Source organism: Hipposideros armiger, unplaced genomic scaffold (genome assembly GCF_001890085.2).
Source record: "Hipposideros armiger isolate ML-2016 unplaced genomic scaffold, ASM189008v1 scaffold_852, whole genome shotgun sequence".
Lineage (NCBI taxonomy): Eukaryota > Metazoa > Chordata > Mammalia > Chiroptera > Hipposideridae > Hipposideros > Hipposideros armiger.
In genome coordinates this window covers 568,466-594,631 of record NW_017732202.1, presented here as the reverse complement: position 1 = coordinate 594,631, position 26,166 = coordinate 568,466, and the positions used below count along the sequence as shown (strand labels likewise).

Sequence of the window (26,166 nt, the reverse complement as noted above, 5' to 3'; positions counted from 1 at the left end):
ATGGATGGATGGATGCATGGATGATGGCTGGCTGGATGGATGGATAAATGATGCATGGATGCATGGATGAATGCATGGATGGATGGATGGATAAATGATGCATGGGTGGATGGATGGATGGTAGCAGGGCATATTGCCATGTATGATCTTGCCATCGTGGCTCTATTTGTTGAGTTTATGCAGAACTTCCTTCCTGCTAAAAATCATTGCCTGTGTGTAGGGTTTCCTTGGAGAATGCTGATGGAAGAGTTGCTCTTCTTAAAGCTTAGGGCAATCTTCTGAAATGCCTGCCTTCCAGAATCATTTGGTAAACAAGCTCTTCCTGAGCTCCTGTTTGTGCCAGGTCTTATGCTTGTAGGTAGGGATAAGGAGATGAATATAACACAGTTTTGCTATCATAGAGCTCACAGAGTGTTCAGAGGCTGCCATGTAGAAAGATCTTTCCAACAGTACACAGCACATGCTATAGTATTGGTTTCAACTGACTTCAGGGAGCAGCACACTCTACCTGGTGTTTCAGGGAAAGGTATCATAGTAAAGAAGTATGTGGGCTAGGTTTTGGTAAAAAGAAAAAAGGGGGGGGTGGCGGGGGAGCCTGGCTGAAAGAGTGAGGAAAGGCTTTCAAGGCTTAAGGTCTGCATGTATAGAGATATAGAGTAGGGAAAGGGCACAGTTTTTGGAAATAGTGAGATGGCCAGTGGCTAGAAACAGAGGGCATGGGAGAAGGTGGCAGGAGATGAGGCTGGAAAGATGAACCGAAGTAGGACAAGAAGTGGCCTTGGTGCCATACTAGTTAGTGCATGTGGAGTTTACCCTGCAGGCAACTGAGAATGAGTGGGAGCTTTTAGGCGGAGAAACAGGCATTGCCCACAATGGTGAGTAGTATGGAGCCAGGGGTGTGAAAGGGGGAGGAGAGAGGGAGCGCAGAAGCATGGAAGAAGGCCAGTGAGACAGTTATTTCAATAGCCTTATAGAGAAATGCTGAGAAAGAAGAAGCAATGGATTTTGAAGACATCTCTGCAGAACTATCAAGGTTGGGTGATTGATTGCACGTTAGGGTAAAATAGATATGATAGAGGATGACCCCTAGCTTTGTGTAAATGGCAAAACCTTTAGTTAAGAAAGGGACACAAAAAGCAGCTGGCTGGGGTAAGTGTAGGAGTGAGGGGACTGCAAGGCCGTGGGGGACGACAACATGTAAGCTTCCCAGAAATCAGTCTCTGGAAAAGAGGGAGTGCCATTTCCAACTATCTCTGTGAAGCCAATAAGCCAAACAAGAACAAAACAAAATCTAACATATACTTATCAAAAGAACATGTAATTGGGAAGACTCCGTTTTAAGGAACATTGAGAAAGGAAAAATAACTAAAATGTACAAGTATTAAATTAACCTTTCAAACTTAAAAAGAGCTCATTAACAGTCAGCTATTTATAGCCTCTGAGTTCTGAGGTTTCTGAACTGCCTACTGAATGAAATGTTCAATCTGACCTGTTTCTCTTTTCTGCCCTAAATATTACAGTAACATTGAACAAATGAAAATCATATTCATAAAATACAAAATACCCCAAAAGGTCATAGTCTTCAGTTTGGCAAGACATATGAATTCCTCTCCAGCCTTGTCAGAATAGAACATAAGAGTTCTGGACAAACCAAGAAAGAAGGAACTATGGGAGCAATCACATAAATGAATGCCAGTTGTCTGCAAAACAAGTTTGCTGTCATCTTGGACACATCATTTTTAGAAACAATGACCCATTTGGCCACCTCACACATGTTCCCATCTCTGAAAGCTTTCTAACATTCCAAGTCTTACTTTATTTAGGTCTGGGATTTTCTTTGGTGAAGCAAATGCAGAACCTTAATTCCATTCAGTATTACTCATTCCATTCACACTATTTTTTTTTTCTTATTGTGTTACCAACCCTTGTTTCACTGCCTTAGCGACCTTGTCTGAGCACCTCATATCAAATGGCAGCAGTATGGAATGTCTAATTATTTCACTGTTGAACTTGTACAGCTGTCCTAGATGGTCTGTTTAATAGTGTTAGTCCTCTGGCTTTTGAAAACAGCCTTTGGTACATGAGGGATATGGCTTTCCTCATTAGAAAAAGTTTCATTTTGGCCCAAACTCTAACCTGAGTTAGTATTACCGAAATTATCAAGCTCCACTTTTCCAGTTTCCACTGAAATTTTATTGATTACATGTAGTTTATAAAGGGTAGGGAGTTAGGTGTCCCAGAACCCAGAAAATATTCCACCTGTCTCCAAGTATCTGACAATATCACTCTTCATTGAATTTTGACACTTTAAATGGTTTTCTTAGCATGTAGTGGGATTTTCCAGAATATGTGCACTCTTAAGTCAAAAAAATTCCCTGGAGAATTTCTAGCCAATTGACCTAGGTTCAGAAAGATTCTGGGGAGCTAAATGTTTTCCCTTTTGAAATGGAGGTCAGACTAAGTTTCAGAGGAAGCAAATGGAGTCACAGAAGAGTGAGTGGTGATGCAATCAGAGAACAGCCCTTTGTGGGGGAAACTTAGGGTGGTGGAGTCTCGGGAAGCAAAGGGACCTGTGTTCGGTGAAGGCCTTTGACTTCTGAACCCACAGTCTAGTCATCCTTTATGGTTTTTCTTCCCCATGTCAATTGCTCTTTTGTTCATGTTTTCCCCTTAATCTGATTTCCATTGAAGGAAGATGATTTTTCCCTGGATCTTTAGATACAAATAGTCAACATGATTCCTCCAAGTTCTTTGTAGAAATAGCCTAATAGTTTTTTTTTTAATTTCATTCAGATTCATAGTTTCAGCTCTAATTGCATTGCTATGAAATGAATGTAATGTTTTCCAACATATTATAACCAGAAGTAGCTAAGGGTATGTATATTGTTCTTCATCTTTTATAAATCATTTTTATAATATATTTGAAGTAAAAATATTGAATCAATTCTTTCTCAAAAGATAGTTTGTAGATATTTATATATGCCAAATAAAAATAATAAGAAGTTAAAGTCCTTATTGATAATTAAGTAAAAAAAGAACATTTACCACTTCTTTCTGATCCCAAATATCCACTAGGAAAAAGCTAAAATTTAAGCCTGTTTTCAGATTATATGTTGGAATCTAAATGAAGCAACATCATCTTTGTTAGATTTAGCAAAAAAAAACCCAAACAACAAGCAAACAACAACAAAAATCATGCTCAATTATCAGCACTGGGGAATATTTAGGGGAAAAATGATTATGGGAAGTATTTTGCAACTATATCAGTTAACATGCATTCATAAGTCTATAGATACTCTGAATAAACCGATGATATCATTGCATGCATAAACACATTCCTCTGAAAAATCATTACATTTCAAATAAAAATTATATGAATATACTACATTAAAGTAGATATCACTTTTTCTCTTTAGGATGAATGGGCTAATTTATAACTTGTCAAGGGTCAACAAGGCCAAATGCTCTGAGCAATATAGAGAAAACCCATCATGAAATGGCTAAAGAGTACAAAAGGGTCATTGATTTATAAAGTGTACAATTCTGGTTCTCTGCTTTGTATTATGGACATTCCTCTATAACCCTTTCTTTCCTGGATTAAGTCAATAAAAGTGGTTGGCATGTAGATGAAGCCTGAGGCCCAGGATCATTTGGGCCCAGCATCAACTCTTCAGTAGTTCAAGGTTATGCATCTATGCTCAGATAAAACTTCTTACCCTCCCGACCAACAGTGAAGAAGGACCAGAACCTGCTAGATGCCATCTAAGACCCATTCTCTCCCTCTTCCTCAGGAATACATTTTTATTTGGGGTAAAATTACAAGCAACCTAAAGACGACAATTTTCTTCCTCTCTTAGAGTTAGTGTGGCCAAATGACTTAAGTTCTGGCCCATGAGATGAAACAGACTTCTGGGTAGGCTGCTTAAAGGGAGTTGATTAAGTAGGAGTATTTAACTTTTCATTCTTTTCTTTCTGATGTTTGAACTGCAGATGTGGTGAGTGGAGCTCTGGTTGCCATCTGGAATTACGAGGTACACTTAGGGATGGAATGGGAGCCAAAAAATAAGAGGATCATAGATTCCTCATGATCATCTTGCTGTCACACCACCCTAGACCATCTAACTCCAGATTTCTTCTAAGAGAAAAAAACTTACATTTCTAAGCCACTAATATTAACAGTTTTGGGGGTTTTTTTTCCATTACATGGATCTAATAGAAGGTGATAAGAGGAGTTTTATTTTAGATCTATTGTTATTGGGAAGGGGCTGTAGTATCTTCAGTTTCTCATTATATACAGGATTGCTTGTGACAGGACATAATGATAATAATGATATTACCGTTTAATAAAAACTATGTCAGTCAGTGTTTGAAGATATATATCTCTCTCAAAACAATCCTGAAGAGTAGGTGCTATTATCTCTGTTTCATGAATAAGGAAACTGAGGAGGTTAAGAAGCCACCTCTAAATTATAAAGCTGGGAGTTGTACCCTGGACCAAAGTCAATGGCCTGAATCATGAAGTTATACTGCCTCCCCGTGAAGGAACAAGCCATCTTCTAAGCATTTTTCTTTCCTGAGAATAGTATGTTTTCATCTTTTATTCCTTTATCATTGATACCCCTTTGATATAAGGTGGGAACTCCACAGGCTCGAATGTGCATGTATTGATTCCTAGTTCCATTTAACAGATTTAATCACAGAACCCCATGGGGCTACGAGCTTAGCAAAATAGCTCCTCACACTCAACACTACTAGCCTTAAGTGGTGGGGAAGGGGAGAGTAGAGGCCAAATGGGCAGTGCTCAGTGACACGTAAAGTATCATATCACTGTAGAAAACCTACCAACAACTAAGCATTTGTCTTCCAGAGTTCTATCCAGGGTCTGCTTGGGTAAGGCGGTAACGGCACGTACTGACACTGAAGCAACCCTGGAAAGCTGTATGAAGATGCCTGAAACATAAAATCCCTTCAGAGCTATTTTGTCTTCCAACTGTGAAGTGTAAGAGGGCATGCTCTCATTGTTTTGTTTAATATAAAATAATTAATAATGCTATAGAAAACAATAGTTTCTGCTGCATGGTTGTTTTGCTTTTTGCTATTGTTGCTGCTTTTTATTTGGCATTGAAAACCATCAAAATATACATACAACACTAGACCATTACAATTGGGTAAGTCCTTTCTATCAGTCAGGATGTCAGGGAAAAAAAACAAAAAAAAAACCCCAGCAAATCTCAGAGGTCCCAGCTAGAGATGAGAATTGCTGGTATAAATAATCAGGCACTGCACGTTAGTCAAATTATTATTATTTTGTAATCAACTTGCATCTAGTAACGGTTAAGTCTAAACCTCCTTTGGCCTCATCTGCAGATAAAGTCAAACCAGAGAAAATGCTTGTGTTCCATGAAGCTCTCAGATATCAACTTTAAAATTCCTGCTGACAGCAGCCTGGTTTAACTCCAAGAGACTAACCATTTTTGGCATCTAGATTTCAAAAGGGAGAAGGGACATGAGAAGGAAATCTTTCAGAATAGATTATGGCTGATATCCTTGCCAGGGAAATGGAAGGTCATTGCCCCATTGTTTGTGGGCATGTAGAGAGAACAGTGCTGACAACATCCTGAGTATTTAGGGAATGCTTTATGAGGATTTGTGAAACATAAATAAACAAAGAATTTCAAAGTCTGACTAAAGTTTTATGGCATCATAAGCAAATACATGGGTATTAAGGAGTTTCCTTCTACCTTCTACCTATACTATTTAATATAACCTATATGAGGACAGTATTTGCCCTGATAATATTTTTCTTTGCTCAACAATGCTTTTCTCTCTCTCGACAATTCTCTGTATCATTTCATCACAATAACCAGTATCCAAATATTTCAAAGTATCGAGGTGCTTGACAGAAGTTTTCATTCTGAAATATATTGTATAAAAAAACTACATAATTCCTGCCAAAATCAAATATAAACAAACATAATTGCTACTTTAATGGTCATAGTCAATGCAGTTACTACACTTCTATAATTAAAAGAAAAAAAAAGTAATTTTTACACTTTCAATCTGGCGCATTTCAGAGAAAGCTGGAAGTCATTTTTAGCTAGCTACTTGTCCTGGGCAGACATAATGGCCCTGATCTTCAAGGTCTTGTGGCTGATATGGAGTATATCTGTTTACATTATTAGGATTATGGCTATCTGGCCAAGTTACCCATTCCTACTTTTGAGATGCCATAATACAGGCTTGTCTATTCCTCTTGAAGGCAGGGGGTAAAGCTAGTTTGGGAAGATAATGTAAAGATAGAGGGAGCAGACAGAGTTGAATTCTCTGTATCTCTGTAAGCTTCTAAAAGGCTTTCAACCTCTGCTCCCAGTGACCAGGAATCAATGAATTCCATTATTAGAAAATATTACTGACCATGTAGAGTCTTTACCTGGAGGCCTTTGTTTATACTTCATTTGTTCTAAGTAGCATTTTCCTTAGATGGCTTTCTTATACCCTTTTAGAAGTAATGTTTATTTCTGACCCAAAAGAAACCTTATTTGGAGGGAAGGGGAAAATTACCATGTTGTAATTCTATATTGCTTTAGTCAGAGCTCTTCAGTAATGACAGCTGAAAGAGAATTTGATGAAAGGATATGGGTAACTCATAGGATTTGAGAGGTAACTAGTGAACCAGGTTTGGAGCAAGCCTGTCCACAAAAGGAAGTGAAATCTCACCATTTCTTCTACCTTTGCAACACTCTGACCAGGGAAAGAAAGGTTTATTGACCGAATTTAGTTCAAGGCCTAATGGAATCCAGTGAAAAGAATATAAGGAAAAGTACCCAGCTTAGCACCCCCCTTTCCCCCAGAACTGCACACAATGGAGAAAGACAATTCCCCAAAGGGCAGAATGATAAGAATGGAGAATGGATGTTGGATGGCCAAGAAGGAATAAATATTCACGTCCCTAGTTTTGCTTTTGTGGGATAGGTGACAAGACTTGCTGACTGTCAGCAGGAGTATACTATAAAAGGAAAAAAAAAGTTTATTAAAATCAATTGAAGCTCAAGGAAATGGGTAACTTTATACTAAATGCAAACAAAATAAAATAAACAAAACAAGAACAAAACATGTCTCTGAGCTAGAGGGCTCTAAAATTTTAGGATTGCAAACACTTCCTTTTGTTTCTTTTCACCATTGTCATAAGATTCTGGAATAAAACCAAGTAAGGGATACTAAGGGGATCCAAGGGCTGTAGCTGTTTGCTTGGCTGGTTGGGATACTGTCTTTTGCAGTATCATCCATTTGACGATTTATTTACTTAAATTTCCAAGCCATGAGTATATAGTTTTGAAGGGTGGGTAGAGGTTAGTTAAGTGAAGGATAGACAAGAGTGGGTTTGGAGGACCTCTCTCGCTGCAGAAATTTGGTACATGGAGTAATCCCTGAGGGACCCTTGGTTTCAAACTGAAATGTGACTGGAGAGGCTAAAAGCGCAAGTAAAGAACTGTTTGAAAAAAACATATAATAGATTCATAAGATCTTGCAGTCATCACAGAGTCACATCGATTTGGAATGGCAAATACTTGGCTCATAAACTCACCTGCCCTCACCCTATGCTCAAGTCAAACATCACCAGTCATTCAAGACACCATTACTGATCAGCTGCAGAGAAAATTATGCATCGCTCTCCCCCTGTCAAACCCATGTAGTATAACACCCTTTTCATCGTCCTTCTACAATTTTAAACTGGATCTCTAAGACTCTTGCCAGTCTTGTTCCAAAAGCATTTAATCCCCCAACCCACATCCTGTGCTTCAAGTCGATGACCTTCTTTTCACGTTCTTAAACACAACTCTATCCTTCCCTATCTCATGGCTTTGTATACATGGTTTCCTTTTTCTCCAATACGCTCACCTTCTTACCCAACTTCTTCCCATCCTTCAAAATAGTTCATCCCTTATCTTTGATACTTTCCTGAATTCCACCAAACTGAGTTATTCTTATCCTCTGCAATCCTATAACATTTCGCATTTCTCTCTTATAACTTCCATTGAATTTTAGTGTTTATATGTCTTTGTCCCTTGTTAGGCTTCATAACATTTGAAAGTAGACATACATTTTACTCTTCATTGTGTTTGCCCTACCTTGAGTATAGTTTAGCCCACTGTATGTGCTCAATAAACGATTACTGAATAAATAAATGTCAACTGAGTTTCATGGTTATCTTGACATAACCCCGGAAAAATGAGGAGTCTTTTGACTCAATGCTATCTTTTCCTTCCTTTCGAAAAGTGCATGTTTTGAGATTCACGCATGTAGTGTATGATCTACCTTAATTTGAAATATTAAATTGATGTTTATAGTTTTACTTGTTCCATTTTGCTTAAACCTAATTTGTATATTGGTCTTTATAAATGTAAATTAAAATTTTATGCTATTTAGGGAAGCTGAGATTAATCAAAACCTTTGTGCTTTAAAAAGAATATCCATATTTATTATTTGAATTATATATAATCCCACTTATTTTAACATTTTTCTGGGTAGAGTTTTGAATATCATTGACTAGATGTCCATTTCCAATCCTATCTCATCATATAGTATTCATAAGATGCGTTTTGTTTCAAAATGCACAAAGGTATCTTATTAAATAATGTCTCAAACATGAAGTTCATTATTATGCAAATGTCATCCTTGGAACAGATTTGTTAATTGCAACTCATTTGCATAATTAATGAACTCCCAAATGAATTATGCCTTTGCAGATTTGTGCAGCATTGTTTTAAAATAAATTATAAAATACATGTCAAAGAAGAGTGCTTTCTGGGTTCCCATAGCATTGTTTGAAAATTAATTACCAAATGCTTGTCAAATTAAAATGAGTTTGTAGTTTTTACAATGTTATTTTAAAATTAATCACAAAATAAAATGTCACTGCATTAAAGTAAACAACTTGTTATTTTCTCTAAAAAAATGCAGAAAATAGCATTTTAACTTCAATTATATTGGTAGTGATTCTAGTGCTTTATTCTTTTTGTCTTTACACTATGACTTAACAAAGTTGGTAATTGTTAGTATGTTAATGTTTTGGTAAATTGAGATTTAATTTAATTTTATTATGTTGCTTATTTTTTTAGTTGATGCATTGCACAGGAACCCAGTATGGGTTTGTTCATGATAAGTTGGAGTTTAAAAAAATTCAAGGTCACTTAAATATGTTGTATAAATTGTACTCTTAAGGTTTATTTTATTGGAATTTTGACTGTTGTCAGTTAAAATGATTAAAAGCATATAACTTGGATGTCTTCCTATCTATTTTGACAAATACATTAGTATAATTCCCTTCTTTGGTATAGTAAAGGGTTTTGGTTCCTCACACTACTTTCTTCACTCAATGGAAACTCTTTTCTTGCACAGATGCCATAGCTACTCCCCAGTCCTGGACTCCACAGGTCATGGGGAACCCCTATCCACCCAGAAGTTAGATGGAAAACACCAGTATACCCAAACGATGACTTGGCCAAAATGATTTTCAAAAGAGTATATTTGATAGAGTTGTTAGGAATTACAGCTGCCAACCAAATAACTTTTCAAAACATTAGAATATAATAATTCTCCCTGCCTAATGGTATGAGAACCTCTAACAGTGAAACATCCACTCACTTCAGAAGACTTTTTTGTTTGTTTTTAACAATAGCACCCCCTCTTACCTCATCTTGCCTCTCTTTCCTCCAAACCAAACCAATTGTCTGTGGTTTATATTCTATTTTGTCAGTTCTTGACCATGGAATGTAAATCCATGGGGGAAGGCCTTTGTTTGACATGATTGCAACTATGCAAATTGAGACCAACTAGAGAGTACAAAAACCATTTTGCTTCTATTTTTTATCCTGTATTTAGCTGCCTATCTAAACCCTTATGCACTATTTCATGTTGCCCTTTCTATGAAGTGATAGACATGCCAGTCCTTTTTGAAGAGGTAACATTTCTTCTATTTCATACCCGGTATGTGAATAAGAACCCAAGTGGTTCATGCAGGTAGATGGATCTGATCTTTTGCCATCTCCTATTCAATTCTGGCACAGATAATACTCAAACACTTCACACATATTTTTTTTACAAAAAAATAAAACCAATATAACTACTATTATCTAAGCTATGACGCTACCCTGTACATAGTCATTTGTTTAAATACCTTGGGATACTTTAACTTGACATCCTTTTTTGAAATTCTGTATCATTATGCCCATAAGTACAGGACAATAAAACATCTAACATAGACAAACTATCTCATGAATGAAATTTTTAGTGGACCAATAGCTACATTCTAAATGCATAAGTTAATCTGTATAGATGCAGGATGTTTCATTATGAATATCCTTTACTTTGAGAGCACTCCCATTAAATTAAAGCAGAAGTGTTCTAAGTGAGATTATTTGATCTACAGTTTATATTTAATGAACTGTAGTCTGCAAAGCAGAGGCAAACATTCCAGTCTTTGGAAACATTACATGTTGATGTGAATAAGAGTAAGCAAAGACAGTTTTTTGTTAATTGAATGCCAACCTTTCTGTGAAGCTTTGTAAGGGTAACCAGGCTACTCTTGACATAAGCTTCATGGCCACTTATTTTTAGACTGAATTCATTTCTGTATTTCATTGTATAAATTACAGATACTTGGGTAAGACTGGTATTTTATGAAATAGATCAGAATCCAAACTTTCTTTATTAAAACCATGGCTTTTAACTGAGTTTTGGTGTCATTTTATACAGAATATCATATATATTGGCTATAGAAAGGAAAATCAAGTTTTTATGTTCTCTTGGAGGCCTTTTCAGGTCCTATGAAAAGAAACCCTATTGTTTTTTTCTGGAGATTTTACCAAATAGCTTTGTTGTCCAGATCACTATCAGAAACCATAAAACCCAAACCTACCTATTCTTTCTTTCCAAGAGTCTACCAAGGAGAAATTGGCTCAATGCTGATTTGTAAACCAAAGCTATTTTTGAGGCCACAGTATCTAGGATGATAATTTCCTATGATTTCTGTTCTATTAATCTAAAATGTACTCCTTTTTGATGGCATTTCTAGGCATTAAATATGTGCTATTCCAAATTTGTAAGTTGAATATATATATATATATATATATTTCAATTTACAAGTTAGAAAAATGTCCATTTCTCTCCAAACAAGTGACGACTCATTTTTGTATTATTATTGGGCATAAATAGATAATTTTCTTCAGAAATTGTTTTGGAAAATAATCTTATTTTTAATCACAAATAGTTCTCTCATTTAGAACTTTTATATAAAATTGCATATATTTAAGTAACTAATAACTTCTGTCTCTTCGATGGAGGAAAATTTCTAAAAATTGCTAAATAATAAGGGTAAAATAATTGAATTGCATTTTTTACTTTTTCAATTAGATGTTTAGGTTGTGTAGATACAAAACCAGAAAGAATAAACGGCATTCTGTGGCTTTGACAATAGCATAGAATTTCATTTTATTTGTTTATTTTCTTATTTGTGCGAGTACGTATCCTCCTTTCTGAAACTTAACTTGTGATTAAAAGATTCATAGACTCATTGAATATTCATGTCATAATTTGAGATCTTTCTTCCCTAGAGTTCACGTTGAAATACATTGTTGATGTATGTCCATTGTGACATGACACTTTTTTGCAGTTATTTTTAATTAGATATAAAATATTAATCCATTTGAGTTTGTGTACAGAATGTATTTGAAGGAGGAAGGAACTTAGAGAGGTATACAGTGACAGAATTTTAATTGATTTATTTTAAAGAGAAGTCACTTTAACTTGAAGGGTGGAAAAAGTCAGCCTCTAATAGCTCCCTTTGTGATATAGAGGAGGAAATTCACAATGACTCAACCTACAGAGAAAACTGAAATTCCTTTTTGGTTTGGTTCCTCTTATTAACCCAAAATGGATAAAAGGCGTAGTTTCACACAATCTTGAAAAACGAGAAGCTGAATTTATGACTCTTCTTTGGATTACAGCCTTCTGCTATTAGGGAAACCACTCTGTGCTGAGTTTCAGTGAAGATAATGTAAAGCACCAAAAGAAATTATATGGTGGTTGGCCCCTAGTCGTGCAATTTGAGGTTCCCTTCTGAAGAGAGGTGTAATCCTTGGAATTTAAAGACTCTGTCAAGGCTTGTCTGCTGAGACTATCAGATGACTAATATTAAAGAAAATGTGTGACTTCCACCTCAATGGCATTTTAGAAATGTCATTATTTAGAATCCCATCTTGTCACATTGTTGTCCTCTTAAATTATTGACTAGCATCTAGAACTTCTACTAACTTAGGCTATGTGTATATTATGAAGACTCTCGGTACCCATGAATTTGGCAGTTGAAGTTGATCCATATACTCTGATTCTTAAGGGTTTTTCTGTTTTTTGTTTTTTTGTTTTACCTTCTTCAACTTATTATAGTTCTAGCAACTAAATGGTGGCAAGTGGGGGAAGCAGATATCAAATCATTTCTCCCTGGAGAAAACAATAGCTTCCTCTAAAATGCACACACTTGTATTTGAACCTTTCTTAATGCGTCGTGCCATGATCTCCTATCTTATGGTCATATGGTCAGAATGGCTGATTTTCAAGTTCTGACTATCTCAAAGACAACTTTGATAGTTCTTTAGTAGGTTTCACCTTATGAATTTTGGAGCATTCAGTTCAATTCAATTGCAGTTAAGTTCAACAATGCAGGCCCCGCTCTGTACCAGGTACCATACCAAGCACTTGTGGATACTTGTATGAATAACACATAATTGCTGTCCTCAAGGAGATGACAGCCTGCAAGGGGGACAGACAACTGAAATGGGCAATTATCATTTAATACCAGAAGTTCAATGATGATGGTATGTGAAAAAGCTGCTAGCATAGCCTGGAGAGAAGTGGGTTAGAGACGCCCAGGAAGTGCTCTAAGTGTTCCAGCTTCACTAGAACTTGTCCTGCTTAACCCACAGAAGTCATCTCACCTACCTGACCATCTGCCCCAGGATAAAAGGATAATAGCAGAAAGCTGATATAAAATAGGTGATTGCTCTGATCACCAGCCCAGCATCCTGCACCACAGGTAGATGTGGAAACAGGATTACAAAATATTATGCTAGTTCATGAAAGACCAGAACAGCCCAAATTTTCCACTAATCAAACTCTTAAGTGATCCTATATGCTTTACACTTGAAGATACCCAAGTAATTCTGAGTGGACATTTTATGGAGGTTTCCTATATATTACATCACTCTGTTTGGTTACCAGTTTCACTTCCCCTCTCATCAAATGCTGGAATTTTTTCTCTTTTCACAAAACCAAGTAAATGCAGAGTTATATATACTATTAGCTTTTGACTGAATCTCCGTAAGAAGGCATCCATAATTGCTATTTCATAAAGCATCAAGTATCTAAAATCTTTCTCCTTTGTTTCTTAAAAATAAGTGCTATGTACTTTACATACTTTATCTCAATTGTCATAATTCTATTTGGCAATTACTATTATGCCCATTTTACAGAGAAAGAATCTGATCTCAGAAAGAAAAGGATCTTGGCTAAAGCCATTAGCAAGTAAGTCATACAAGCAGTATTGTATTTCTGAATCCATGCTTTTAACTACTGTGCTATGTTGCTTATACGAAAGAACCACACCAAACTCCTAGAAACACTACTATGGTGGTATATGCTTCCTAGAGTCCTTAGCCTTACCATTTTTTTAAGAATTTAAGCAACAGTAGAATGACGTACCTAAATAAAAAATAAGTTGAAATTCCTATATTAACACAATATGACCTGACATATGACTCTGATATTCAGAAATTCACCAAAGGTGCTGGCTATCAGTTGTTGCTCAGTTCTCTCTCTCTCCTCAGTGTGGAACAACAGCAGCAAAAAATAAAATTGAAATCTCCAGTCTTGGCATATTTTTCCTGTGAAAGGGCAAGATCTTGCCACAAGGCTTTCTTTGTGAGCCCAGGCTAGAGTCCCAAGGGACAGCATGAGTGATGATTTATTCACGCAGTTAACATATACTTATTAAGGAACTACTCGGCATGGGGCTGCACCAATGACCAGATGAGTGTATAGTCCATGTAGAAAAGACAGATATGAACAACAAGTATATAGAAAACAGTGTTTCGATGGTGAAGAACATGAAACTGGTTGGTCTGGGCTTCCCTGGAAAAATGACATAAAAGCTGAGATTTCAAGAATAAGTAGAAGTTAATTAGATGAAGATGAGAATGATATAGGGAAAGGGTAGAGACTGGATTGTAAACCTGGACATTTGAAGATGTTTCAAGGAGGCAAAAACTATGATGCAACTATGGTTTAGAATAAGCCTGGTATGGTTGGAACAAAGATATTCAACCTAAAAAGAGATTGAAGAGATGATAATAATAATAATAATAACAACAACAACAACAACAACAATAGCTGATATTCATCTGATGCTTACCATAGTAGGATGCATTATTTTTAGTGTATTATAATGTACTATCTCATATAGTATTCATAACAACCCTAAGACAGAGAGACATTATTATCCCAATTTTACAAATGAAATAATTTGGTCATGACCACATAGTAAGTGGCAGAACTCTGAACCCAAGAGTTTTGATTCCAGAGCTCACAGTGACTTCTGTGCCTTTCAGGTTATGTTGGGTTTTAGGGACTAATAAGAATTTGTCTTTATTCCATAGACCAGGATTCTCATTGTATGCTCCCATTCTCAGAACCACTGAATTAAAAATTCTGGGACAGGCCCAGTAATCCATGATTCCAAGAGCCCTCTAGGTGATTCTGATGTTTAGTACAGTTTCAGAACTTCTAAGGCAATGAGAAATCCTGCAACATTTTAAAGCAGACTGATTTAGATGCTATTTCCCGAAAGTTGATCATTTTTATCCACATACCCAAAAGGGAAATCAGAGGATTTGGCCTGATAGTTCTCCCTTCAGAGTGAAGAAAGACCCACGCTCTCTCATGTCCCGCTCTACACCTACAAAGTCACATGCCTCCTCTCCCTTACATATAGAAGATGAAGTAAATGAATGCTACTGAAAGTGCCAGGACAAAAGATTAATACAGCCTTCTATTGGGGAGCTTTTTTAACCTGACCGCTGAATTGAGAGAAATAAAAATATCCTTTGTGATTTTATTGCACAAAAAATGCCAATAATCAGACAGTTGTGACTTAGATAAATTTTAATATACTAGACTTGCTTAGGTTTATGGGCAAAAAGAGTGCACATATAACAGTTACAGATAATTTTTCATTCCCTTTGACCAAAGGATATTATTCACTAGGAGTAGCTGCAGTAATAATCATATATAATCAATAATACATATATATTTTTTCCAAAATATATTTCATGGTATTAGTTACATAAAAGTCTCACTTTTCTACAAAGGGGCCAAATTTCATTTTTAATCCAAGGGAGAAAAGCAGTTGCTATTCAAGGCCACAAGTCTGTTTCCTTCTTCCTGGAACACTTCCTTCCCTCTCTTCTCCTCCCCCTTTCCTTGCTTATTCCTACTAGTTCTTCAGGACTAGACCTTAACACCATTTTCCCAGAAAATACTTTCCAGTCTTCCAAACCCCACTGCTCCTTCCCACCAAACCAGGAAAGATTCCTTTGAGATTTCATAATTCTCTGCACTTCTTTGCCACATTTATAACAGTTGCAACTAAAATAGTAAAAATCAGTATTTTAACATCTGAATGTCCTTTAAAAGTGTAATTTGCATTAGGACTAGAAGTATTTCTTACTTGTTCCCCATTATATTGTCAGCAAGTAGTGGAGGGAAGGAAAGGAAGGAAGGAATGACTGCGAGGTAAGGGTTCCAACAGCAAAAAGAGAAACACAGACCAGTATTCTAAGCTAAATCTTCATGTGACTAAATACCACTACATTTGGCTACAAGAACTCAAAACCCTCTAGCTTAACCAATACCTCCATGTTTAGGTGAATTATCATATGATTATTAATTATGAGGAAAGGAGGACAAAGTTATCCACCTTAATTCAAGGTGACTAAACTATATTTTGGAAATTATCACGTGAATATGGAAACTTCTGAAGGAGACGCATTGTGGCTACCTGTGGACTGCCAAAAAAAAAATTATGTGGCTATAAGGGAAACAGCACAATTGATCTACATTATTAATGACTGGATATTTCCAAGTACAGGCCCCTCTGACCTGGCCCGTGGCTCCTAAAGAAAGTACGCCAAAGATAAAGTGAAATGAGGATCATGGAGAACTGTGCCTGTATCAATAGTCCAGTTAATCCACTTGTTTGCTGCATAGCCCTGCCTGGACTACACACTACTTTCTACTTTTCACAGCCCAGAAATCAGCTCCTGGAAGCTGATGCCAAAAGAGTCGACGTTTCACTCAGAGTTACTAGAAATCAATTTTACTAATCATTTACTCAGACACATTCAACAAATATTTATTGAGTACGTACTATATGCTAGAGTGTTCTAGATGCTTAGGATACCTCAAGAACAAAAGAGATGGAATAGATGTGAAACACTGTTTGGGAGCTGACAATAACTACTAAATATAGAAGCAGTATTAAATGACAATAAACACTAAATAAGTAAAATCCGATCCCTGTTTTCCAGGAGTTGACAATCTTGAATGAGAGGGGTTGATAAGCATAAAAATGGTGACCTACCACATGAGGTAGCACACGATGAGTATCAGAATGCCTGACATAGTGACTCAAACAGTTCAGATGTCAAATACATGGGTTTGTGTCAGAGAAGAGACAACTGTGAACTTGGGGGTCATGGAAAACCTCATAGGGAGCTAAGTCTTCAGTGGCCCCTGAGCCGAGCTTAGAAAAGCAGAGAAGGAAAACTGGGGAGGAGAGGGAAAGATGGATGTTCTCTGGCATCTCATGTACAAAACATTTTCTTGAAAAATCATGTCCTGTCTACATTTACCAATTGAGCTTTTGCTGAATGTTGGATATTATGCTCTGTGGAGTGTACAGTCAAAGAGAAATTTCACCCTCAGAAGTTTATGGACAATTAAGGAAATGCACCAGTCACCAAAATACAAAGTAGGAAGCTCTAAGAGTCATAAATAAGAGAGGTGCTGATCAAGTTCTATGGCAGTTTAGAGGAAGGAGACATCACATCTAGCCAGTTATCAGAGAGGGCCTCATGGAAAACCGTTGACATTAAATGGGGCCTTACAAGATATGAGCGCACGAACCAGAAAGCAACTTAGCGGCAGTCAGGAAAGGAGACTGATGAACAAGTGGTAGATAATAGAAAGTGGGAAGGTCATTTCAAAAGTTATTGCAATGCAATAGTTGAGGTAGTGTGGCCTAGGTAAGGATCCAGACATTGGTTGACTTTAAAATAATAATTGGCCACAACTACTTTCTTGATCCTTTACTATCTCATATGAATTATATTGTTTGAATCACCAAATCATAATCATGAAATTTTCTTTATCTTATTTAACATTTAGCATTTATATCCTACTAGGAGGTTTTGTGGGGTTTTTTGCTTTAATTTTTGAATTATCAGGTATTATGGTGCCCACATTCCATCATACTGGATTACTGTCTTCACTAGTGTTTAATATTATTTTTATTATTACAAAATAATTTTTACATGAATGCACTTCCTTAAATAGTGGTCAATGCTCACTTTTATCTATTTTCACCATTTCCTGTAGTCCCTGTTGCTCTGTACCTCCCCCAGACTTAGTATGATATATATATATACACACACACATTTGTCATATATATTATATGACAAATATGTATATATATATTTCTAACAATTTATTTTATAGTTATGCTGTATGTGGTGAGTTATTATGTTGATATAATGAGAAAAAAACAACATTGAAATATAAAACTCTGCTAGGGTTGTACTCCAATTACTCCATGCTCTGTCCCTGACAGTGGTACTCAAGAGAATTATATGAAGTACCCAATTTTTCTCTCTGAGGTCAACTTCAGAAGGTGAAGGATGCACTTGAAATAGTATAGTTTTCCATAATATATGTTCTCGATGAATGGGTCTTCATGTGTATTATGTGAATAGTGGTGGGAGGGTGACCTTGGCCATGTGCGAAGGAAGCGAGTTTTTGGCAGTGCACTAAAACCTTCGTTAGTCTCAGAATAAATTATGTCCCCATCTGTATAGGTCCACAAAGGCAAGATACCTGACACCCAGAGCCAAAGGGGGAGGCATTACAAACTGAACAGGGGTTTAGAAGTGGGGAGAGGAGCTCAGTACCTGGGTCCCTTTTGTCTCCTGGTAGAGTCCCTGCTAGTCACAACATCCCGAGAAAAGCCAAGAGAAGAATGAGTGAAGGAAGCATAGGATTTTCTACTATTCCCTTTTGCCCATATATTCTTTAATTCAAAAACCACGCATTGATCACCTACTTTGTGCTGGGGACATAGTAGGAGTTTAACTTTTGCCGTGAACCTTGACTGCTAAATTTATAATCTAGTAGGAGATTATATGAGTTATTATATGACAATTGTGACAAATGCTACAAGCAAAATACTTTAAGAGAGGATAGCTAGAGTGCTGTGCTGTGCCAGCATCCCCAGGACAGAATATAGCCAATTTCATTTAAAACATAACAATTACCATTAGAATAAATTATAAAATTCTACTTTTAGTGATAAATAACTTCACAAAAATGGCAAGGAATTTAACAAAAACTTTGGCTATATGATAAGCTATGCATAAAATGACAAGGAATCCCTGAACTTTTCCCCCCACAATCTTTTAATAGCACATTGTCCGCACAAAAAGAAGGAAATCTCCCCCAAAATCTTATGCACCTGTGTGGCTAGTCAATTATTCACAAGGCATCATGGACCTGATATATATTTTCTCTACCTAATTCTGTTAGACAGTCAATTTGTAATGCTAAACAAAATGTGCACAGATACCTTAAATGTAGCATTGCATATATTCTCTGAATGTACATTTATTTGTTTACTGTGGGATATTTCGAAAACTCAGATCACACATCTGATGCACACGCAAGTTCTTAGCACATGTCCATTTGTCATTTAGAACTGCCAATAAACATGCTGCTTAAAGTGGTAGTGGTTAAGAATAGAAACCCTGATAGTGAGAGAATCTAGGAGATCATATGAATGGCCACAAAGCTACACAATGACTGCCAGACCAGTCACAAAAAAAATATAGTAAGAAGAGTAACCTTTGATTGTGTATTTCATGTGCTCCATTTCTAAGAATTCTTGAGGTAATTTTTATTGTATGAATTCTTTCCAAATAAATGAGACACAGAGAAGTTAGTAAATGTACACCATTGGAAGGACCTTATTCCTGGAAAACAAAACCCAGAACTTATGATCACCTCTCTTTCCCTCACCCCTTAGAACTGGAGGCTACTTTTGCCCTTTAAACAATATGTTCATCAAGGTTCTTTAGTTGCATTTGATAAAAGTTGAATCGAAATATATTATTCTTGTTGGCATTCTTAAGTTACAAGCACCTCTAGCTGACATGTCTTTCTCAGGCTAGAGTGGGCTGTGAGAGAGACCCTGGCCTAGTCAGAAAAGAAACCCTTCTTGTTTGAATTGGGGTCTTTAGGACGATGAGTGTAGAGGGAGCAGTTTTTGAAAGTTCCCTGTTCTTGCTATACCTGCCATTATGATCAGAGAGTAAAACACAGAGCAAGAAATCCCTTCTCAAAAGTATCCATAATCATGGGGTTCTCCAGACAGAAATAAATATGCTCCTAGTTTTGCATTGTATGATTAATAAACCAAAGGAACAAATAATATTATACACTCTCTATAAGAATAAAGATTCCTGTTTTACAACACTTTTTATTGTCACCAAAAAAATAATATATAACATATGTACAGTGCTTTTTACACTATAAGGATTTTCACTACCATATATTAGCTCAGTTCTATTCTCAGGGGAGTGGAGTTGTTCATGTACCCACCTTATACTCAGATAGTAAACAACTTTCCAAAGTGTTAGAGTACTAATCCCCATATTCTTCCTAGAATAAAAGTCTTCTTATTGGATATGACTGGAACCCACAATTACTTGTTTCATCAAAAAAGCAGGTTAAAACTGGGAATCATAAAAAATGATACACATATATTTTAACATATTAAGAAATATACCCATTTATTTGCCAAACTTTGAATATAGAATCAAGATCATTTGGTATGCTTTTGCACAAACACATCTATACACATCCTCAACAAGTGACATTATTTTGTTTGTTTGTTTGTTTTGTATGTGTGAAATAAGAACTTAACAACATATATTAAGCAATCCAAAGCAGAATCTATCTAGGTTTTTCTGATTTTTCCCAATCTTTTCTGTTTTCTCACCTGCACTTAATTTGAAAGCAGTGTTAATGAGATTTTTCAAAACTTTCCAAAGCATCATCAAATTTAGTCTTCATAGAAACAACTCTTTTAAAAATTTTACCTCGTGTTTATTTAATATTTAACTAAATTTTATCATTACAAAACAAGAAACAAGTGGCATCAACAAGTTGGAAAATAACTACAACTGATTCATGTTATGAATAAAACTCATAAAGTGTGCTGCTTATCCTTAAGAGCCTATTTCCACAATCATCTGTGTCCTGTGGGCAGAAAGATTGGGCAGAGTTAGCAAGACCAGTAAGTTGGTCAGGTGCGGGGTCTATTAAAAGAACACCCATGCTAATTGTTATATTTCGGGTGCTTCTCCAGAGTTATTGTGATATATAAATTAGAGTTAAATTGGTTTTAAAATTATTTTATATTTCCACATTGAGTATAAGTTTTCAAAAGGAAGATTTCAGGGCTATTGGGCCTACTCAGCATGACCCAGTGTTCCTACTGAACGAAAATCAGCTATTCTACCGGCAAAAAATTAGTAGGTCCTGGCCCATGTGCTATTACTTTAAGAGCTCCAGGAACCCTCTGCGTTCCACCCAATATATTTATCCTTCACCTACTATTGATACCTGAGTCTTCCTCCTTGGAGCTTTATTCCTTTAGGCTAGTGGTTCTCAAAATTTAGGGGGCATAAGAGTTGCCGGATAAGCCTGTTGAAATGCAGATCAGAGGCTCTGATCGGAGATTCTGACCATGTAGTACAGGAGGAAGTTCCAGAATTGGCTTCTTTAACCAGCATTGCAGGTAATTAAAATACGACTCTTACACACTCTTTTCACAAACACAACTTTGAACACTGTTCAAAGTATCATCATCAAGGATCATCTCCTCTTTCTTTTCACTCCAGCAAGCCTGAATGCTTTTCAATCCTGGAACAAACTATGATTTACTTCTCCTCAGGACCTTTATATATACAGTTTCTCCCTCCCGAAATTATTTTCCCATATTTTTTGGACCAACTTGAACATTTTTCCTCAAATGTAAATATCGTTTCTCCAGAATTCCTTGCCCCTGGAAACTAAGTTATCAATTCTTGCCATACAGTCCAACGTTCACTTTGCTTCTCTTTTTAAACATGTACTACTCCTGTTCAGTGTCTGTGTCTTCCCACATACTCCCACCTCCGCATCACGAGCTCAATGAGGGAAGAAACCATATTTGCCTTGGTCACCATTACACCCCCAACACTTCTTTGTGGTGATGGGTACAGTGGTCACTCAGCAGGATTAACTGAGTGAAGAAAATGAAAGAATGTTAACATGCAACTCTCCTCATGACAGACAATACTACCTGCAATTCCTCATGCAGCTGCCATTTAGATCAATTTTTAAGAAGAGTGTTTAATAGGGAAGATAATAAAGATTTTATTTTGGAAAAGAAACAAGAGGTGAGATTTAAAGTGGCTCACTGCTCAATTTGCTCTAGCACTGGCTTGAGATAAAAATGCTACTTCCTATGTTGAACTGGGGTGTAAAAAAAAATTCCATTCAGGACTTGTTTATTGTCTGAAGATCATTCATTGATGGCTATTTAACCTCATCAGCAGAAGTTCTTATCATTAAGAGTTATTAAACACTAACCATGTCAGAGGATTAGGAGAGGCTCAAGGAAATTATCCCTGAAGATCTTGGGAGAAAAAAAAATGTGATGGTTAATTACAGATTAGTTCACTGAACTGGCCTCTGATATAAGATTTTCGAGGCATTCAATTGTGGCTATTAGGGTGTTCTCTCACCATAACAGATAAATTGAGAGAAATAATTTTCAATTGATCTTCATTAATGAAGCCATCCCATATGCATTAAATAAGCCCCTGCTGACTGCTAGACAAAACCAGTAAAACAAAGGCCCTGTCCTCAAAAGGTTTTTAACCGGGTTGGTAATTGTATCAGGTTCTGTCCTAAAAACACTTGTGTAATAAACCTCAGTGATTACACAACAGTAATATCTGTCACGTATCTGTACATTTCAGCTTATCTATGCTGGGTTCACACATGAGTCTGAATATCATGTTGGGGTGAACTAATCCAGGCTGATCTTTGCCTGGTCAACTTGAGCCTGGTTCACGTGTCCCTCACCCTCATCCTGGGACCAGCAGGCTAGTCTGGGCCTGCAATTTTATGGCAATAGCTGAAGCACAAGAAAATAAACTCAATCTCAGAAGTGTTTCTTCAAATCTCCACTTGTATCACATTTATTGACATCCCATTGGACAAAGCTAGTCACATGCGTGAACTCAGACTCAAGAGGCAAGGAAAATACTTTGTCTCTTAATTGGAAAATTGCAAAGCCACATAGCAAAGGGTGTAGATATGAGGAGGGGAAGGAATCGAGGTAATTAATGCAATTTACTATAGTAATATAAACAAGGAAACACAAAATTAGGATTTAGTAACAAACTTGAGGAGTGTCAATATCAAGAAAGGCAACTTTATTACTTTATTTACATACTCTGTTTTTAGCGTAACTCTGGTGACTTCTTTTAAAACCTCAGCAGCAAGTTAATATGTTTGCTTAGACTTCCCTAACTGGTCCAATTTAAGAAGGATCTGAGGCATCTGAAGGATTAAGAACTCTCCATATTCCCTTGAACCTAAAGCTTGCTCGACATTAAGAAAACATCAAGCAGCAAGAGTTTTAACAGCATGGCATAATAGTTTGGGAAGAAAAGTGCCTTAATGTTATTTTTAAGCTGCTAGGTATTTGAATACCATAAGGAGGATGTTCTAAACGGCATTTCTATTCTTTATTAAGATACTTTGTGTAATTAGTAGTGCTTCTATCAGAATACATAGTAATTTGGAATTCATACAAATTAAAAGCCCCCCAAAAAAAGGAACAGGAGTGGTGAATAGAAGGTTAAAAGAGTGAAACTTCCCTAGGGTAGATATGTCTACGCAAGTAGGTGCAATCTAAATAAAATCTTTAGGCTTCATGTGGAGTAAGGGCAGAATTTAAAGAGAGAAAATCTGTAGGAAGAGGAACCAGGAACCCAAATATGCTTCCAGCCAGAGGGGCACTTCACTGTCAGTCTTCTGAAAACTCTAACACTCAGACTAAATTCTGTATATACCATCATGAAATCTGCATTGGCATATTAAAAAATAAACCAAACCAACAAACATATGAAAAAGTAGCCATTATGCATTTTTTTGTTATTTTGTATCTTATAGTTCTGATAAAGGTGGATGCTGCCAAATGGAAAGCGGAACGTTTTCATATAACATTATGAAAACTATGGACACTACCTTCCACAGGGAAGGTTGTGAAAGTGTTTCTGATATCGCTTACCATGAGTTTTCAAGAGAAGGGGGTGAATACATCATCTGGATCTAATTTCTTGCTATGTTGCCAGGACCATCTTGCTTCATTATTCATTGGTCATATGACAATGGTTTGGCTCACCATGCAGTTACATTGCATCCAAGCCACATTGATGAATCAACAACATCCAAAATTAGTTGCTTATAATGTCTAGAGGGAAGTTAACATGGCATTCCTGGCCTGGGCTTACCATAGAAGCAAAAAATAGTGGGATCAGGATGATATAAATAAGTTTAGATATTAAAACCTTATCAGCTGCTACCAAACAGGGACAATTCTGATACAGTGGGGAAAGCTATAGCCTGAAAAAAAAGATGAACTTCTTATAGAAAGAAATTAATATCTAGCATTACCTCGTACCATATGCAAAAGATCTAAAACTATAAAACTTCTAGGAAGAAAACATTTGTGGCCTGAAGTTAGTCAAAGTCTTTTTAGAGGACTACAACAACGAAGAAGCATGAGCTATAGCAAATTTGATAAATTAGACTTCACCAAAATCAAAAATTACTCTTTGAAAGACGCTATTAGGAAATGAGAGAAACCAAAGACTGTTAGCAAAACACCTAGATCTTAAAAGAACTGATTCAGAATATATAAAGAATTCTTACAAAACAATAAAAAGACAAATAACAATATTTTAAAAATTTGACAAAAAATTTTAACACTTACTTCATAAAAGAAGAAATACAGTTGGTAAAATAAGCACTTGAAAAATTCCTCAGCATCATTAGGTACTAGTAAAAAGCACAGTGAGGGTCCGGCCAAATGACTCAGTTGGTTAAGAGCGCGAGCTCTGAGCAACAGGGTCGCCCATTTGGAGCTGAGCTTGCGTCCTTTATAACTAAGATTGAAGGACAACAACTTGACTTGGAGCTGATGGGTCCTGGAAAAACACAATGTTCCCCTTCCCCTTCCCCAAGTTCCCAACACTTGTTCCCCTCCCCAATTCTCAAATTAAAACAAAAACATCTTAAAAAAAACACAAAAATAAACAGTGAGATATTACTATACATCTACTGTATTTGCTAACACTTAAAAAACTGAAAAGGCCAAGTGTTGGCAAAAATGCAAAGCAACTGGAACACTTGCATATTGCTGATGGGAGTGCAAAATGGTACAGCAACTTTGAAAAGAGTTTAGCAGTTTCTTGTAGCATTCAATATACACATACAGATCTATTGTACTTCCAGATATTTGCTTAAAAGAAAACATTTGCCCATACAAAGGACTGTATGGAATGCTTACAGCACCTTCTTTTCATAATAGCCAAACCCTGGAAATAACCCAGATATCTAATAATTGGAAAAGAGATTTAAAAAATTATTGTATATCCACAAAATGTAGCATTATTTAGCTCTAACAAAGAATAAGCTACCGACACATGTGCCAACATAGATGAATCTCAGAGTCATTATGCTCAATGACAAACTAATCACCAAAGGGTCCGTACTTTAAGATTATACTTATATGAGAACCTTTAAAAGTTAAAACTATAAGAACGGAAACAGAACAGATATTACCGCTGGCTGGGAGGGGTAATGGGATTGACCACAAAGAGAGAACTTTGGGGGATGATGGAAATGTTCTGAATCTCAATTGTGCTGGTGGTTACACAGCTGTTTATATTTGCCCAAACTCCTCAAACTATAGAACTGAACATGAAAATGTTCCTAGATGTAAATTATCTTAATAAACCTGACTTTTTTTTAAAAAAGTAAAGCAACGGTAGCTTAGACCAGGGTCATAAGAGAGGAAATGAAAAAGAGTGAAGGAGTGGAAGGGAGGTCCACCAACTCAGCACTGTAGAAGGCTCCAGAATCCCCCTCCTCCCATGCACACACCAATGTACAGTAATACGTGGAGCAATTGCCTCTGAGAGAAATCCAGAAACTAGCTGAGTGACTCCTACACATGGGGCGAATAAGAAAATACCCACATGCAAACAGGGAGGAGAGGCTGAGACACACTTGCATCAAAACCCACAGTATCTCCCAGTGCCAAAAGATCTGGAGGAAACGCCCAACTCCCAGCTCCTTCAGAGGAGTGAGGGGTTTGGACCTGAATTTAGGACCCCAACTTTCAAGACACTCAAAAGCGACAGGTTCCCAAAACACCTACCTCTGAAAGCCAGTGATTCCTGCATCGTTGAGACCCACAAGATGATATAGCAGAAAAGGAGAAATTGTTTCCAGGCACGTAAACACTGACTCCAGCTACTTCCTCCAGGGCTCAGTGCAGGTGGAAGAGGCAAAATCGCCCATTTCACAGTTTTTTCCTGAAAGGGGTCCATCGGCATACTTTGAAAGCTGCTGCTCAAGGGCTAAGGTGTATAACTTAGCACATATCTTGGGGCCTGCTGTCATCCTCCCAGGAGTCATGGGAAAACTGGTGACCACCTCCCCGGC

The 26,166-nt window shown here is 36.7% G+C and overlaps 1 long non-coding RNA gene across 1 annotated transcript in view; it reads right to left on the bottom strand.

Annotated features, from left to right (window-relative positions):
- LOC109374647 (uncharacterized) overlaps positions 1 to 25,950 on the bottom strand; it is a 49,940-nt gene extending 23,990 nt beyond the window's left edge. The window contains exon 1 of the long non-coding RNA XR_002122425.1: positions 25,880 to 25,950. This is a non-coding gene — a long non-coding RNA (uncharacterized LOC109374647). The remainder of the gene's footprint in view (positions 1 to 25,879) is intronic.
- Positions 25,951 to 26,166: the final 216 nt, after the last annotated feature.